A 15,668-nucleotide genomic window follows, 5' to 3' on the forward strand; every position below is an offset into this window, starting at 1 on the left:
GTCACCCTAGCTACGCAGTGTCAATGTCCTCCACCGCTGCTCTGTGCTGCCACTGGCGGCATCCATTCCACGCACTTAGACAATTGGAATGGCCCCCAACCCAGTGAAGTTCCAGGCTGCATTAGATCAGGCTCTAGTAGCCCCCTCCACAAACTCGACCACTCCAAAGCCTTGACATCGGCCTACGAACGAACCATCCCTCACCTCCAATGGCTAAATCACTTAGCCTCTATGCCCCAGAGTGCATGGGAAGTTAGCCCCTAGCCTGCTCACCAGCATTGGTCTTTCCATCCATTCTCTGCCACAATCCTGAAGGCGTTCTGCACAGGAACAGGCCCTTCAGCCCATGTCAGTGCAGAATATGACGCCAAGCCCACCTCTTACTTTCCTGCGCAGAATCCATAACCCTCCATACCCACACGCCCATCTAAACGTCTCTTAAATGCCACTGTTGTATCTGCCTCCACCACCATCCCCACCCAGCAGTGCATCCCAGTCACTCACCACCCTCTGTGTAGAAAAACTTGTCCTGCGCATCTCCTTTAAACTTTGCTCCTCTCACCTTAAAGCGATGCCCACTCCTATTTGATTTTTCCATCCTGGGAGAAAAGGTTCTGACTGTCTACCCTATCTATGCCGCTCATAACTTTAAAGACTACTATCCAATCTCCCCAGTGTTCCAGAGAAAACAACCCAAATCTGTCCATTGGACCAGCGATCTACTTTCAAAGCAAAGGATGGTGTGGACCTTGAAGAGTAATCTGCAGGTAGGCGAGTGGCATTTATATCTTTATCATTCCTGCTGACAGATTGGGTTTGAAAACTGCTATCAGAAAAAGCTGGCCAAGTAACTGCTGTGCATTAGATTTATTTTTTTATTTTTTAAACGTACTCATTTTGAAGAATCTAGCTTAATTGGCAAGGTCAACATTTATCACCCAATCCCAGTTGCCCATTATTGCTGCTCCTACTTTCACTCAAACAGAAATGTCCTTCCCAAGCTGGTTTTCAGAAATGTACACACATCTTAAATATTTTGAAAGGCAACCCAGAAAAGGCTACAATGGGACTACGTGGCAATATTTATCCAGGAACTCTCGACTCTGAAACAGCAAAAAAAATAATTGCAGTTGCATCAGCTGATAACTGATGGTAATTCTCCCCAGTTTCGGTCTGCCTCTATAGACCATAGACAATAGGTGCAGAAGTAGGCCATTCGGCCCTTCAAGCCAGCACCACCATTCAATGTGATCATGGCTGATTATCCCCAATCAGTACCCCGTTCCTGCCTTCTCCCCATATCCCCTGACTCGGCTATTTTTAAGAGCCCTATCTAGCCCTCTTGAAAGCATCCAGAGAACCTGCCTCCGTCACCCTCCGAGGCAGAGAATTCCACAGATTCACCACTGTGAGGAAAAAGTGTTTCCTCGTCTCCATTCTAATCCGCCTCCGTCTCTGTGTGTGTGTTTTGACAGGAGGCCAAGCATCCCCTTAACTAAATTGGCCCCGTTGTCAGATCTGGAATCAACAGGAGTTTTTTTGGTGATCATAGGTATGGAGGCAGCTATATTAGAATTTCCCCGTGGTCAAAGATTAGCAATAGTCATAATCCAAGTCTATCAGCAAAGTGGTACAAGTAGCTCTCAGTCCAGGTTAATGTGCTTCAAGGGGTAACAGTAATGTGGCCTGCATAGGGTAAATTTGGAGAGGATGTTTCCACAAGTGGGAGTCTAGGACCTGATGCCATAGCCTCAGAATAAAGGGACATACCTTTAGAAAGGAGATGAGGTTTTTTTTTTTGTTTTTTTTTTTTAATTAAAAAAAATCAGAGTGTGGTGAATCTGTGGAATTCATTGGCTGTGGAGGCCAACAGGAGAGATTGACAGATTTTTGATTTGGGTGATCATCTGGTCGTGTGGGGAGGTTCAGCTATATTATTTGAATTCCATCCTTAGGAAGCACGGGATTTCATTCACTTTTATGCTGAGAGTAGCTTTTATGTGCCTAGTCAGTGTCTCAGTGACATAAATCCAAGTCTATCAGCAAGACAAGTGGTACATTGAGTAGGATCTCAGTCCAGGTTAATGTGCTTCAAGGGGTAACAATAATGTGGCCTGCATAGAATAAATTTGGAGAGGATGTTTCCACAAGTGGGAGAGTCTAGGACCTGATGCCATAGCCTCAGAATAAAAGGACATACCTTTAGAAAGGAGATGAGGTTTTTTTTTTTTGGTTTGTTTTGGGGGGTTTTTTTTGTTAAATAAAAAAAAAATCAGAGTGTGGTGAATCTGTGGAATTCATTGGCTGTGGAGGCCAAGTCAATGGATATCTTTTAAGGCAGAGTGATTGACAGCTTTTTTGCGATCGTAGTGATGAGGTCAGGTAATTTACGGGGAGAAGGTTCAGGAGATGTCTTGCTTGGGCCGAGCTTTGTTGGTGCTTAACAGATAAATCACCCATGATACTAATGCCATTAGCCAGCACTTGATCAGTAGCTACATGTTGTTATACAGGCTGCTTAAGAAGGAACTGCAGATGCTGAAAATCGAAGGTGGAAAATCGAAGGTAGACAAAAATGCTGGAGAAACTCAGCAGGTGAGGCAGCATCTATGGAGTGAAGGAAATAGGCAACGTTTCGGGTCGAAGAAGGGTTTCGACCCGAAACGTTGCCTAGAACTTATGTACCTGGATCTCCAGATACTGAATACTTCCAAACCTGTGACCTCATCCCACGAGAGATCATACACAATACATTCAACAGAAAGTATTTGAGGATTACTAAAAAAAAGATATTAGAGACCAGACACAGTAAAGAATATGTTACCGATATCCTAATACAGTGTGGTCAATGATGTGGGGTGCCGGGGGGGGGGGGGGGGGGGGGGGGGGGGGGGGGGGGGGGGGGGGGGGGGGGGGGGGGGAGATGCCAACACAAATAGACACGGTTGACCAATGAGATGTGCTACGAAGGGAAGGATTGAGCATTAAAGATTCTTGGATACAAGGCAGTCAGGAAGTTCTAAAGGAAAAAGGGGGTGTTGTTGGAAATACAGTGCAAGGTATCATGCTGGATAGAATGTGAAAGTCAAGGAGACATCCATCTGGGTGGAGATGAACAACATTTGTGATGCTACCACTCTGAGGGCACTCTATAGCCAATGAGGAGCAGCAGCAAATCTGCAGGGGAAACAGAGAAACACATGTGTACAGTAGGGACAATGGCAGACTCCAACAAATGTATTTTAAAAAATGGGAATAGTATTGGAAAAAAAAAAGGAAAAAGAAAAAAAAAATAAAAGAAAAAAAAAAATCAGGGAAATTGTTGAAGTGCACTGTGGAAAATCAAGCTTGACCTTTACCGAGTTAGTCACTAGATGTGGTTGCAGATGGCAGCGGTGAGAGGGAACGCTCCCCTTCACAACATTTGAATAAATGAACATCATCCCTGGAATTACTTAACTGGAGAGCTACATTCAGTGGGCGAGAGGAGATCTGGCCTGGGTTATGTGTGGAATCTGAAATCAATCCTGGGCAGGCGAAGAGCCCCAGGAGCAAGAGGCATTGCGTGGTGGGATGGCTGGGTCTCACACATGATGTTCACAACATCAGTCCTTACAGTGGAAGGGGCAGGGGGCTGGTGGAAGAAGCCAAGGCAACACCAATAACCCAGAGGTCCACATGGTGCCGGGCTAGTCCATCTACAAATTCCACTTGCCCACATTAGGACCATTTTTATGCCTTGCCTCCTCTAGTGTTTCTTTAAATGCCTCTTAAAAGCAGCAGTTGTATCCAATCCCATCACCTTCTTTGGCAGATATTAGCCCTCAAAAAAATGTTCTGATCCCCTTAAACTCCATCCTCTCAACTTAAGTCTCGGACAACTTTCTTTGAAACCCCGACCATGCCAAAATAATTCACCATCTATCCTATCTGTGCCGCTCAATCTCATATACCTCTATCAGATCGCGCCTCAACCCTTTTCATTCCAGGGATATCAGCCCAAACCTATCCAATCTCTCCCCAAACTAACGTTCGCCAAACCAGGCAGCATCCTGGTGCATCTCCTCTGTATTCACTCCAGCACAATCACATCCTTGCTATAGCAAAACTGCACAAAATACTCAAGTGCAGCCTAACTGGCACTTAAAGTTGCAACATAATGTGCCAACTCTTAAATGCAACACTCCAGCCTATGAAGGACAAAAATCGCAATAACATCTTGTTGAAAGGAATTCAAATCTTCCGTCAGATACTTTGTGAAGAGTCACAAGGTGGGGTTACTCCAATCATTGTAGCATTCAATTCATTGTAGCAATTCAATGTATCTACCCAAGTCCACACAAGGCAGGGAGGTGAGGGTTGATAAACAATTGACATTCAAGTGTTGGGCAATGAACATCTCCAACAGAAGTTTAATAGATTCTCAACATTGAAAGTATCAACAATATTACAACTATCACCCAGAAACTCCACTGGTTTATGACACTTGCTTCCCAGCTCTTCCAACTTCCACAGATATCATGGAATAGTTGCTATACATCTGCTTATGTTTCACAGCAAATGGATGTATAAACAGATATGCTATTAATCCAAGACAACACAATCTCAGAGACCTAGGACTAATATTTCTAACCCTTTGAAGGTGGCGAATAATAAAGAGAAGATGTGTACAATTCCCAGGTTTGTAGAGCAAGGCAACAAAATCAGGAATGTTGTGCTAATATCTAATTAGCCATCACCTGTAAGAACATCTAGAGATCTGGGGCCTACATTTCAGGACATTGAGAGTCTGGGAAAGAACAGAGAGGAGTTTTACCAAAGGGGGACTTCAGGGATTAGTTGCTGATTAGAGGCCAGTTTTCTCAAGAATAAAAGGAACTATCAATGAGACATCTGGTAATTGACATTTAAAACATTGATGAAGCAAAACGGAGAGACATTTTCCTCTGGCAATTGGAGTTAATAACCAAAGGTCAGATAAAATAACCTGCTTAAGTAAAAGGGGGGGAGAGAATAGAAGAAAGATTTCTCTAGATTAATTAAGTTCAGAAATTCTCAACTCGGGCGACGGAATCGGTTTCTAATAAAGAACTTTCACCGTGTAATTATGCCCGTCCTTCGACAAAGAAACAAACTGAAGGAAAAGGCGCAAGCGAGTTTCAAAGAGCCAAATGATTTCCTCGGGAGAACCCACCACAGAACATGATGTGCCATTCACTTGCAGCCATTATACAAAAATAACCAAATATTTTATTCTGCACATATTTTTTTTAGTTCCACATTAAAGAGTCAGGAGTACATCTAATATAGGCAGATCAATAAATAGACTAAAACATCCTTTCCAGTTGTGAAATGACGCTGGGCTCTGTGTGAGCCCTGGGCAGCGGATCATGCTACTACAGGTAGTGTACAGCAAGGGGAACAGTGCAGTGATATCGAGCACAAGTGATTACAATTCTAATATCAAGAACTTGCTCAAAGTGCCCATCAAACATAAAAATGTGCCCAATAAATAAGTGTTCAACAATTTATACAATAAAATTTAAGTGCTAAGATTGATAAAGGGATCCAAGATCACAACCAATTCACCCTATTAAAATAGTAGTAAAATTATTTCAAAAGAGCTCTCTCCATTTATGTCAAGCCATGCCTAATAAATCAGCATACACAAAAGCTAAATCCATAAAATACAGTTGGGTTACAAAATAATTCTATATCAGAATACAGTCAGATTTTTGGCAGCGAGTTACCTCTTTCACACACCTCATGTTAAATGAATAATGTTCACAATCTAGATTAGGAAACAACAGGTCCTAGAATTCAGAAGGTTTGCACCCTAAACCCTTCACCTCTGATGCTCATCAGCACCTATTCCCAACTCCCCACCCACATCCCAACCTGAAGAAAGCACAATTCAGATCAAGACATCAATTATACAAAATATGAATAAATCAAGAACCACATTGGGCATCCTGCGTTTTCAGTGGAGCCAAGTTGCATTACTGTGTGGTGGGGGGGGGGGTTGATTGGAGAGCAAATGGTGCCCGTTCAAGCCGGAGTTGGAGGGGAGATGATTCATCATCTGTGCAAATCCAAGAAAGAGACAAGAGTGGTGAACCCTTGGAGATCCTGAAGTGCTCTGTGAGACAGGGGTCGAAGCAGCTCCTCAGTGGAAACATTCTTGCAATGCAAAAAATAGAACTGCAAACCACTTCCTAATCCAGATTGAGATTTATAATTCATTGAAGATTTCAGGCATGACGGAGGTACTGAAATGGATCAATGTTCTCACAAGTCCAAAATATTCCTGTAGTGGAGTTTAAGGGTTCAGACATTAAATATCAATAAAATTGCAACCCTTTTTGTTTGAAAGTACTTTTCTACAGCTGTAGTCACAATTATAGAACCTTAATTCTACATGTTGAGGAGGCAGCCATTTCTTATTCCCTCTAGTTTTTCAGATATCATTGCCAGACATAGAAAGTTGAAGTGTGGATTCCAAGATAAACGTCTCATCATCATCTTACTCCATCTTCATTAGTTGAGAAAGATCCAGGGTTCCAACATCAATTAACAATCGATTATTAAACTTCCAGAAAGAACCTCTTAATTGACGTACAAATGCTTCAAATGGCTGGTGTCCAGTACCTGTGGGGCAATTAATGTTGGCAATCACTATTCATCACTGCTTTCCACCTTATTCAACAAGTTCTAAGTATGGACCCAGAGCAAGATAATCACCCAGTTCACTCACATACCACAATCATTCGCATCGCATTTTTCTTTCTTATGAACATGGGTTTCACTTACTTCATTTCTCACATCCAGCTTAACAGTGTTCAATCAAATGTGCCGGCTCTTGACTCTGCACCTTGGGTTTCCACCTTAAAACAAATGCAACAAAATATTACACCACCATTCTGTAAGAGAAAGGCTGAATTTAGCAGCTACCAGCGTCCAGGAAAGCCTGTCACATTCAAGGTGCTTACAAATGTAGCAAAGACGTGTGCTAATCACCAAAATGGACAAGAAATCACATAATCTTCCACAAAGCAATCTTTGCCCGCTATTTCCAGGATTTGTAATCAGTACCCTTACACGTCAAGGGAAGATTTCCTGCATGGCATTCACTCCAGTTTTTTCATACTTTAATTATCACTTGCAGGCAGCCCTGACCAAACCTCCATGGATCAGCAATGAGGCATTAAAATGGAGACACTGCAGATGCTGAGACTTGAGTCCCAGTGAAAGGCACCAACCCAAACCATCCAATCCTCCCTACAGAATCTGCCTGACCTGCATGTTGTTTCTTGCTCCCTAAATCAGCAGATTTTTCTGCCGAACACTGGATGAGGGAATTGAAGGCAATATCTCCAAGTTTGCGGATGACACTAAGCTGGGGGGCAGTGTTAGGTGTGAGGAGGATGCTAGGAGACTGCAAACCATGGCCAGTATAATGTGGATAAATGTGAGGTTATCCATTTTGGTGGCCCTACACTATTATCTAAATGGTGGCCTGGGAAAGGGGGAGATGCAGCGAGACCTGGGTGTCATGGTACACCAGTCATTCTAGCATGTTGGCTTTTAGCAAGAGGATTTGAGTATAGGAGCTCCCTAAACCAGCAGTATGCAGTTTGGTCTCCAAATCCGAAGACATTATATAGAGGGAGTGCTAGACTTTAGGATGTCAACATCCAGACATAACTTGTTTAGAATTTAGGAGATTGTGGATCTTTTTCAAAAATCAGGCCAGGAAGATTGTTCACTGGGGAAGTCCAGGACAGGGGTCACAGCTTAGGATAAGGGGGAATTTTCTGAGGGAACATTGAACAGTGGTGAACAGAGGGTAGTTTCATGGCTATAATAAGAGGGAATTAATGGCCCTTGTGGCTCAGAATCGGGATAAGTTGGATATCAGCCATGATCATGGCGGGCAGGCTCGAAAATCTTCTATGAAGCATTTGCATCCAGCACAATAGTGTGGATTTTTCAAATGCACTTCCACATTCCTACAATGGAGATATTGCCAAATCGCCATCGCCACATGGACGAATTAAAGCATTAATGATCGCAATCAATGCTATATACAGCTCCAAGCTGCAGATAGGTTCATAGGATAATGTTAATATCTCCAGAACACAATCACAGGGCAAACACTAAAAATGATACAGTTTCCCAACAGGCATTCAAGACTTACCACAAGGCCAAAATGAGGAATTAGTTAATTGGTGTACTTTCCCTTAAGCAGGGAATGCTCAAGATCAAGTTAAAAATCAATGTTAATCCAACTGCACAATCTAGCAAAACTACCAGCAGTCCAATAGGCAACTTAACACCAAGTGCAAAGATGCACAACCGCTTACACCATTTGTTATTTACTCCGATTTGCAGTAATTATCTAATCTAGGTCAAACTCCAAGGGAGATGTTAACAATATCCAATAATGACCCAAAAGTGGCAACACACTAGTTAAAGTGGTAATAGCAGCACATGGTATATTTGTCTTCATTGGTTGAAGCACTGAGTGTAAAAGTCAGGAGGTCCTGATGCAGCTTCAGGCCACAGGCTAACCGTGGTTAGCCCCCCCCCCCCCCGTCAACAGAGTGGTGGGTGCCTGGAACAAAGTGCCAGAAGGCGATGGAGGCATATTCAACAATAGAGTTAGGACACTTTTGGATAGGCACAAGAATATACAGGGAAGGGAGGGAACAGACAAACAGACAAAATGTGTAGGAAAGAACTGCAGATGCTGGTTTAAATCGAAGATGGTCAAAAAATACTGGAGTAACTCAGCGGAACAGGCAGCAGCTCTGGAGAGAAGGAATGGGTGACGTTTTGGGTCTAGACCCTTGTATATGGATTATGTGGAGGCAGACAAGAGTTTGTCTTGGCAGCATTCTCAGCACAGACATTGTGGACTGAAGGGACAGTTCTTCTACCGTTTTGTTCTATTGTCTATTTTCTAACTAGGCCAAAGAATAGTAGATGATGTTTAATTTAATGAAATGCAATGTGTTGCATTTCCATAGGCAACCAGGGCAGGACTTGCAAGGTAATTGAACTGGGAACCTTTGTAGAACAGAAAGACCTAAGACTGAGCACTTAGTTCCCTGAAAGTAACAACACAGGTAGACAAGGTAGTGAACAAGGCACATTGACTTCAATGGTCACATTTTTGCTCAAATGATTTGTCAAATCAATAATGATTGAGTTGGGACGTCATGTATGGCTGTACAAGAAATTGCAAGGCAACATTTGCAGTACTACGTATAGTTTTGGTTGCCCTGCTCTAGGAACAATGTCTTTAAACTGGAGTGCGTGCAACAAATCTCTGAGAATGTTCCCGGGAATGAAGAGTTTGAGTTAAAGAAGAGACTGTATTTTTTCCCCCTCGAGCATAGGAAGCTGAGGTGCGATCTTAGAGCATTATACGATCATGAGGGGCATGGATAAGATGAATAGCCATAGTCTTTTCTCCAGGGTAGGGGTATCTAAAGGTCTGAAGTGAGAGGGGAAAGATTTAAAAGGGACTTGAGGGGATTTTTTTTCCCCACTACCGAGGGTATGCGTGTGTTAATATTGACCAAATTAAAGACACTATAAAATGGAGGATCCCTGCATTTGTAAGATTTGCTTAACCTTTGTCTGTGGAAAATTACAGGCTGTGGGTGGCGCCAGCCAGTCTGAGCTCTAGATTGATATGCAGGATGGGAAAAGATCCAGCTCTCCTCTCAATTGATAATATGTACGAGGACCCTGCAAATAAACTTCAAGGTGTTATAAATGCATAGCTTTGTTTGGATTGCTGCAAAGGGATTGTAAATAATGTTGAAAGACAGTTGCCCTGATGTTTGGTGATTGGCCAATGTGTGAAGCCCTGGCTAAATTGTTTGTACTGCCAGGGTAAATGTTGCATTATTCAGTTAATTGACTTCCTTCCAGAAGCTTCTGGAGAAACATTGTTTGGGATTCTGGATTCTTTGCAATTGCGTTAGGGGACTGTCAATAATACTTTAATGTAATCAATATGTGTAATTGGCTAGTAAGGGGAACCACCCCTACCTATGTAGTTTGGCCCCTCAGGGTTTGTTGACCTATAAAAGGTAGTCCCCATTTGGATCGGTGTCGATCTTCTGGAAGGGCGCTTGGGACAGCGTGTCCTTTTGGTAGTGTCTGCCTGCACGAGGCTGAAGGGCTTGGCCAGGCAGAGATGAAGATCGAACCCACGGTGGTTTAGGTATCGTATAGGGGGATTTGTTGTTTGTTCAAAAATAAAGTTTAGTGGTTCCAGTGCTTGACTTAGTGTTTTTACTGAACTAGACAAAGGGGGGGGAGGGGGGGGGGGGGGGGGGGGGGGGAGCAGATTAACACGTGCATTGAATAAGCTGCCAAAGGAAGTGTTAGTGATGGGCGCAATTTTGATGTTGTAAAACATTTGGACAGCTACATGGATATGAAAGGTTTGGAGAGTTACTGGGCAGGTGCTGACAATTGGTACTAGTTCAGTTGCACAACTTGTCAACATATTCCCGTGCTATGACTATTCCAGCTCTATGACTATTATATACGTGGGGAAACTGGACAGTTTCCTATTTTGTCGACATGGTTAACTTTTTTCCTGGTTACAAAGGTACCAGGAAACATTTATTGGCTCCTAAAGGCAGTCAGTCAGTCTAAACTAAGCAATGACCATGAAGCTCTCTATTAGTATCCTAACAAAATGTACACAGGAAAATCTCTGCGCAACACTAATGGTACAACATTATTGGAATAAAACCCAATTCGCATTGAGATGCAAACCGACATAATCTATATGGTAAAGCAGTTGTCAGTGGTGCAAGAGCAAAAACATACAAGCAGAAGTTGGCCATCAGGCTCTTCAACCTGCTCCTTGCCCTATCCCCATTTCTCATTTAATATGACATGGTTGGTGTATGTTGCCCTCAACTCCTCTCCTGTGCCATATCAATCAATTCTTTGATCTATCAAATATTTACCCACATCACTTTAAATAGTTCTAATGACCCGGTTTCCACAACTTGCTGGGGCAGAGAACTCCAAATATTTGCCACCAGCTGCAGGAAGAAATTTCTGCCGACATTCCGTTACAGGTTGACAACCTGAAACATTAACCACTTCTTTCCACGAATGCTGCTTGACCGGCTAATCTTCCCAGCATTGTGTTTATTATTTCAGATAACCAACAGGTGCACATGTTGAAGATTAAATGCATTAGTTGATGCCGAAGTTCAACTAATGGAACTTGTGATAATACTCACTCAGACGTGTCCCACTGTTGTACCTTTTCCCATCCACATCGGCATGTTTCTACCTGGACACCAGCATCTGCAGTCTTTGCTGCCAATGGCTTACGGATTACAGGAAGGTGCATACATGGGAGAGGATTTGCATCTACAAGATATGAATAGCTAGATTAGTTTATTCATAATATAATATTTTCACATCCATTCCTCCTTTTCTTTAATCAATGCTATTTAAAGATAATTTGTGTGGAACTAATTGAATCGAGCAGCTGCTTGTGATTCAGTGTTCTCCACACATAGGCTTCAGCCCGTTAAGGGATAAACCCTCTTTTGCTGACTGAGGCATCACCTACTTGCATTGGAAGTGCCCCATTCTCGCCATTGATCCAGTGGGCGAGAGGTGCATTCATTCACTAATCTGAATTTAATGCAGGAATTAGCCTAGTGGTGTAACAATGATTAATTTTGGATTTCTGCATCACCGGTACAAATGTTCCCACACGATAGAATGGGGCCTTCTTGAAAGAACTAACTTTCCCATGATATTAGGAATGACACAATGTCTGTATCAGAAGGCTCAGTTGGAAATGGTGTTGCCACAGCTTTACTGCTTTAGTTCTTGCGTTGCACCAGAGAGTGGTGGATTTAGTTCCACACATATCAACCAAACAAACGCAGCAAATCTTTGTTACTAATAGGTTACTGATACACCCACCATACATCTGCTCCAAAACCCTAGTGATGGGCGGCAGTACTTGATCAACCTGGCCACACAGTGCCAACCAAGTCTCACTTCTCCTAGGCAGCCTGGATGAACTTGGGATTGGATTCAGACAAGTGCAGGTTTGAAGCTCAAGGTTGGGGAGATTGCAACATTGACATATCCTCGGGTGTGGGCAGCACCCTTAGCTACATTATGCAGCTAATCACAGCTGCACATCACCCAGTGATGAAATGCTCATTGTTTGCCCTCACTCCAGCGGAGACAAAGACCACTTCCCCCAGAGGAAAGTAAATGAGCCTCGAGAGACTACACTTTGCATCTTCAATCAGCATGGAACCTGGAGCAAAGCCAAATTTACAAAGGGTTAGATTGAAGCTTGGCCAAAGACATGGCCTGCAACAATGTCAGAAAAGGAACAAACCAAAGGTCCAGGAGAATAGATCTCCAATGCAAACATCTGCACCACACATTAAAGATCAGGGCAGCTAGTGCTGAAGGGAGAATGGCAGTATTTAGCGACAGGCAGTAGCAACTTGATGCAAACATGATAGACATGGAAAGAAGTCAAGTAGCAGAGAAAAGAGCATTGAAAAATAAAGAATTACATTCAAAAGGTTTTGGGAGATGAAACCAAAACTAGATCAGCAAGTACAAGGTATGCAGCAAATGCTCCTCAAACTGGAACTTTAACCTTTCTTCTCCCTCCATGAATGCTGCCTGACCTACTGAGTTTACCCAGCAATTTCTATTTCACAATTCCAATATCTGCAACTTTCCTAACCATACATGGCAGAGTCTTTATTCAGTCACTGGGCTGTGTCATAGATCGTGTCATAGAGTGATACAGTGTGTGGAAACAGACCCTTCAGCCCAACTTGCCCACACCAGCCAACATGTCCCAGCTACACCAGTCCCACCTGCCAGCATTTGGTCCATATCACTCCAAACCTGCCCTATCCATGTACCTGTCTAACTGTGAATTTGTGGAATTTGTGAATTTGTGGAATTCCATGCCACAGAGGGCAGTGGAGGCCAAATCACTGGATGGATTTAAGAGTTAGATAGAGCACTAGGGGCTAGTGGAATCAAGGGATATGGGGAGAAGGCAGGCACGGGTTATTGATTGGGGACGATCAGCCATGATCGCAATGAATGGCGGTGCTGGTTCAAAGGGTCGAATGGCCTCCTCCTGCACCTATTTCTATGTTTCTAACTGCTTCTTAAATGTTGGGATAGTCCATGCCTCAACGACCTCCTCTTAACCCCTGTGGATAGGTTCAAAGGTTATTTTATTGGTCATATACACCTAGGTGTAGTGAAATGCTTCTTGCCAATGCAGCAAATAAAGAAAGAACACAGACATAACAATAATAAAGAAATTTAAACATAAAAACATCCCCCCACAATGGTTCCCATTATGAGGGAAGGCACAAAGTCCAGTCCCCATCCCATGTCCACCCATAGTCGGGCCTATTGAGGCCTCCACAGTTGCCTTTACGGAGGCCCGATGTTCCAGGTCGTTCTCGCCGGGTGATGGTGCTCCGGCGTCGGGAGAGTCCTCTCAGCGGCAGGGGAACCCTGGAACAGCCGCCTCCGTACTGGAGACCGTGGCTTCCGAAGCCGACAAGGCCGCGCCGGAAGGAGCTTCACCACTGGCGATCTCAGCGAGAGATCCCAGGCACCCGATGTTAAAGTTCAGCTGGCCGCTCCACAGTTCCGCAGCTCCACGATGTTTTTCTCGGCGGTCTTCAGCTCACCGGAGCTCCAGCGCGGTGACCCGGGCAAGGCATCGCCCACTCCGCGATAGCGCTCCAGCGCTGTGCTGCCGCTGAAGCCGAGGTCCCTCAGGAAACACCGTTCCAGGCCCGCTGGTAGGCCGCGAGGACGGGTCGAAATTGAAGGGTCGAAAAAGGTGCTTCTCCGACCAGGTAGGGACCTTGAAAGTAGTTTCCCCCTTCCTCCCCCCCCACCCCCCACATAAAAAAGACTAGAACTCCAAAAGACAAAACACTAAAACTCACTAAAAATAAAAAGAGTGAAAAAAACAGCCATACCGCACAGGGTTAAGCTTCATTCCCAGAGACAGAATGGTACTGACAGACAACACCTGGGAGTAGTGCATTCAAAGGCAAGCTTCAAGCACTTACACGGGAAAGTAGAGACAAGTGTGTTTGCCAAGAAGTGTCAAAAGCATCTTGAAGGATGGGTTGGTAGCAGCAGGTTTGATGAGTATAAGTAATGAGAATCACAGCGAGTGATAAATTGGGAATGAGAGAAAGGACATTTCTAATCCAACCCTGCCCTGTTTGCCAAGCAATATTAGAGACTACATTAGAGCTATTCTTAATGCAGAACACTCCGTGTTGCAGGACCCGTTGCAGTTTGCATACCGTCCGAACAGGTCCACGGACGATGCGGTCTCCCAGGTCTTGCACACCGCTCTCTCCCATCTGGACAGCCAGAAGGGGGGCTACGTGAGGATGCTGTTCATAGACTACAGTTCAGCCTTCAACACGATAGTCCCCACCAGACTGGCCGGGAAGCTACTGGAATTGGGGCTCAACACCTCCCTGTGTGCCTGGGTCCTGGACTTTCTCACCGCCAGGCCCCAGGTAGTCAAGATGGGAGGGAATACATCGAAGTCCCTCACCCTGAGCACAGGATCGCCCCAGGGTTGCGTCCTCAGCCCCCTATTGTACTCCCTGTACACACATGACTGTGTGGCTAGGTTCAGCTCCAATTCAATAATTAAGTTTGCTGATGACACTGTGGTGGTGGGCCTGATCTCAGACAATGATGAGAGGGCCTACCGGGAGGAGGTGGCTGATCTAGCACTCTGGTGCCAGGAGAACAGCCTCCTCTTGAACATCAAAAAAACGAAGGAGCTGATCATGGACTTTAGGAGGGCACATCATCCGAGGACGTACACTCCATTGAGTATAAATGGGGATCCTGTGGATAGGGTGAACTGTTTTAAATATCTGGGAGTCCACATCTCTGAGGATATGACATGGTCATCACACGCCTCAGCACTGGTGAGCAAGGCAAGGCAGCGCCTTTACCACCTCAGGCAATTGCGGAAATTCAGAGTGTCTCTGAGGATCCTCCAGTGCTTCTACGCAGCAGCGGTGGAAAGCATCTTGTCCGGGAACATTACCATCTGGTTCGGGAATTGCTCTGCCAAGGACAAGAAGGCTCTGCAGAGAGTAGTGCGTTCGGCCGAACGCACTATGGGAACTTCACTCACCCCCCTGCAGGAACTATACAACAAGAGGTGCAACTCCAGAGCAAACAAAATCATGAAGGACCTCTTCCACCCCTGCAACAGACTGTTCCAGCCGCTGCGGTCAGGTAAACGCCTCCGTTGCCATGCAGTGAGAACGGAGAGGTTGAGAAGGAGTTTCTTCCCAGAGGCAATTCGGACTGTAAACGCCTTTCTCACCAGGGACTAACTGTACAGAACGTTTTTCCTTCTATTATTTATTACGTAAAATAATATGTGTGTTATGATTGTGTCTATAATTTGTTTGGTTGTTTTGTTGTTCCGCGAGCATTGCCACTTTCATTTCACTGCACATCTCGTATGTGTATGTGACAAATAAACTTGACTTGACTTGACTTGACTCCCTTAGCAGCGAGAACAGTTTCTATGGATCAAAAAACAGGCGTTCACAATGGAA

The 15,668-nt window shown here is 44.3% G+C and overlaps 1 long non-coding RNA gene across 1 annotated transcript; it reads right to left on the reverse strand.

The window, feature by feature from the left end:
• Positions 1-6,414: 6,414 nt before the first annotated feature.
• LOC129707570 (uncharacterized) lies at positions 6,415-11,755 on the reverse strand. The gene is made up of 3 exons (XR_008725203.1): positions 11,280-11,755; positions 6,811-6,884; positions 6,415-6,648 (listed from the first exon to the last, which is right to left on the reverse strand). It is a non-coding gene; the product is annotated as an uncharacterized LOC129707570 (long non-coding RNA).
• Between the last annotated feature and the right edge of the window lie 3,913 nt (positions 11,756-15,668).

Source organism: Leucoraja erinacea, chromosome 21 (assembly GCF_028641065.1).
Source record: "Leucoraja erinacea ecotype New England chromosome 21, Leri_hhj_1, whole genome shotgun sequence".
Classification (NCBI taxonomy): Eukaryota; Metazoa; Chordata; class Chondrichthyes; order Rajiformes; family Rajidae; genus Leucoraja; species Leucoraja erinaceus.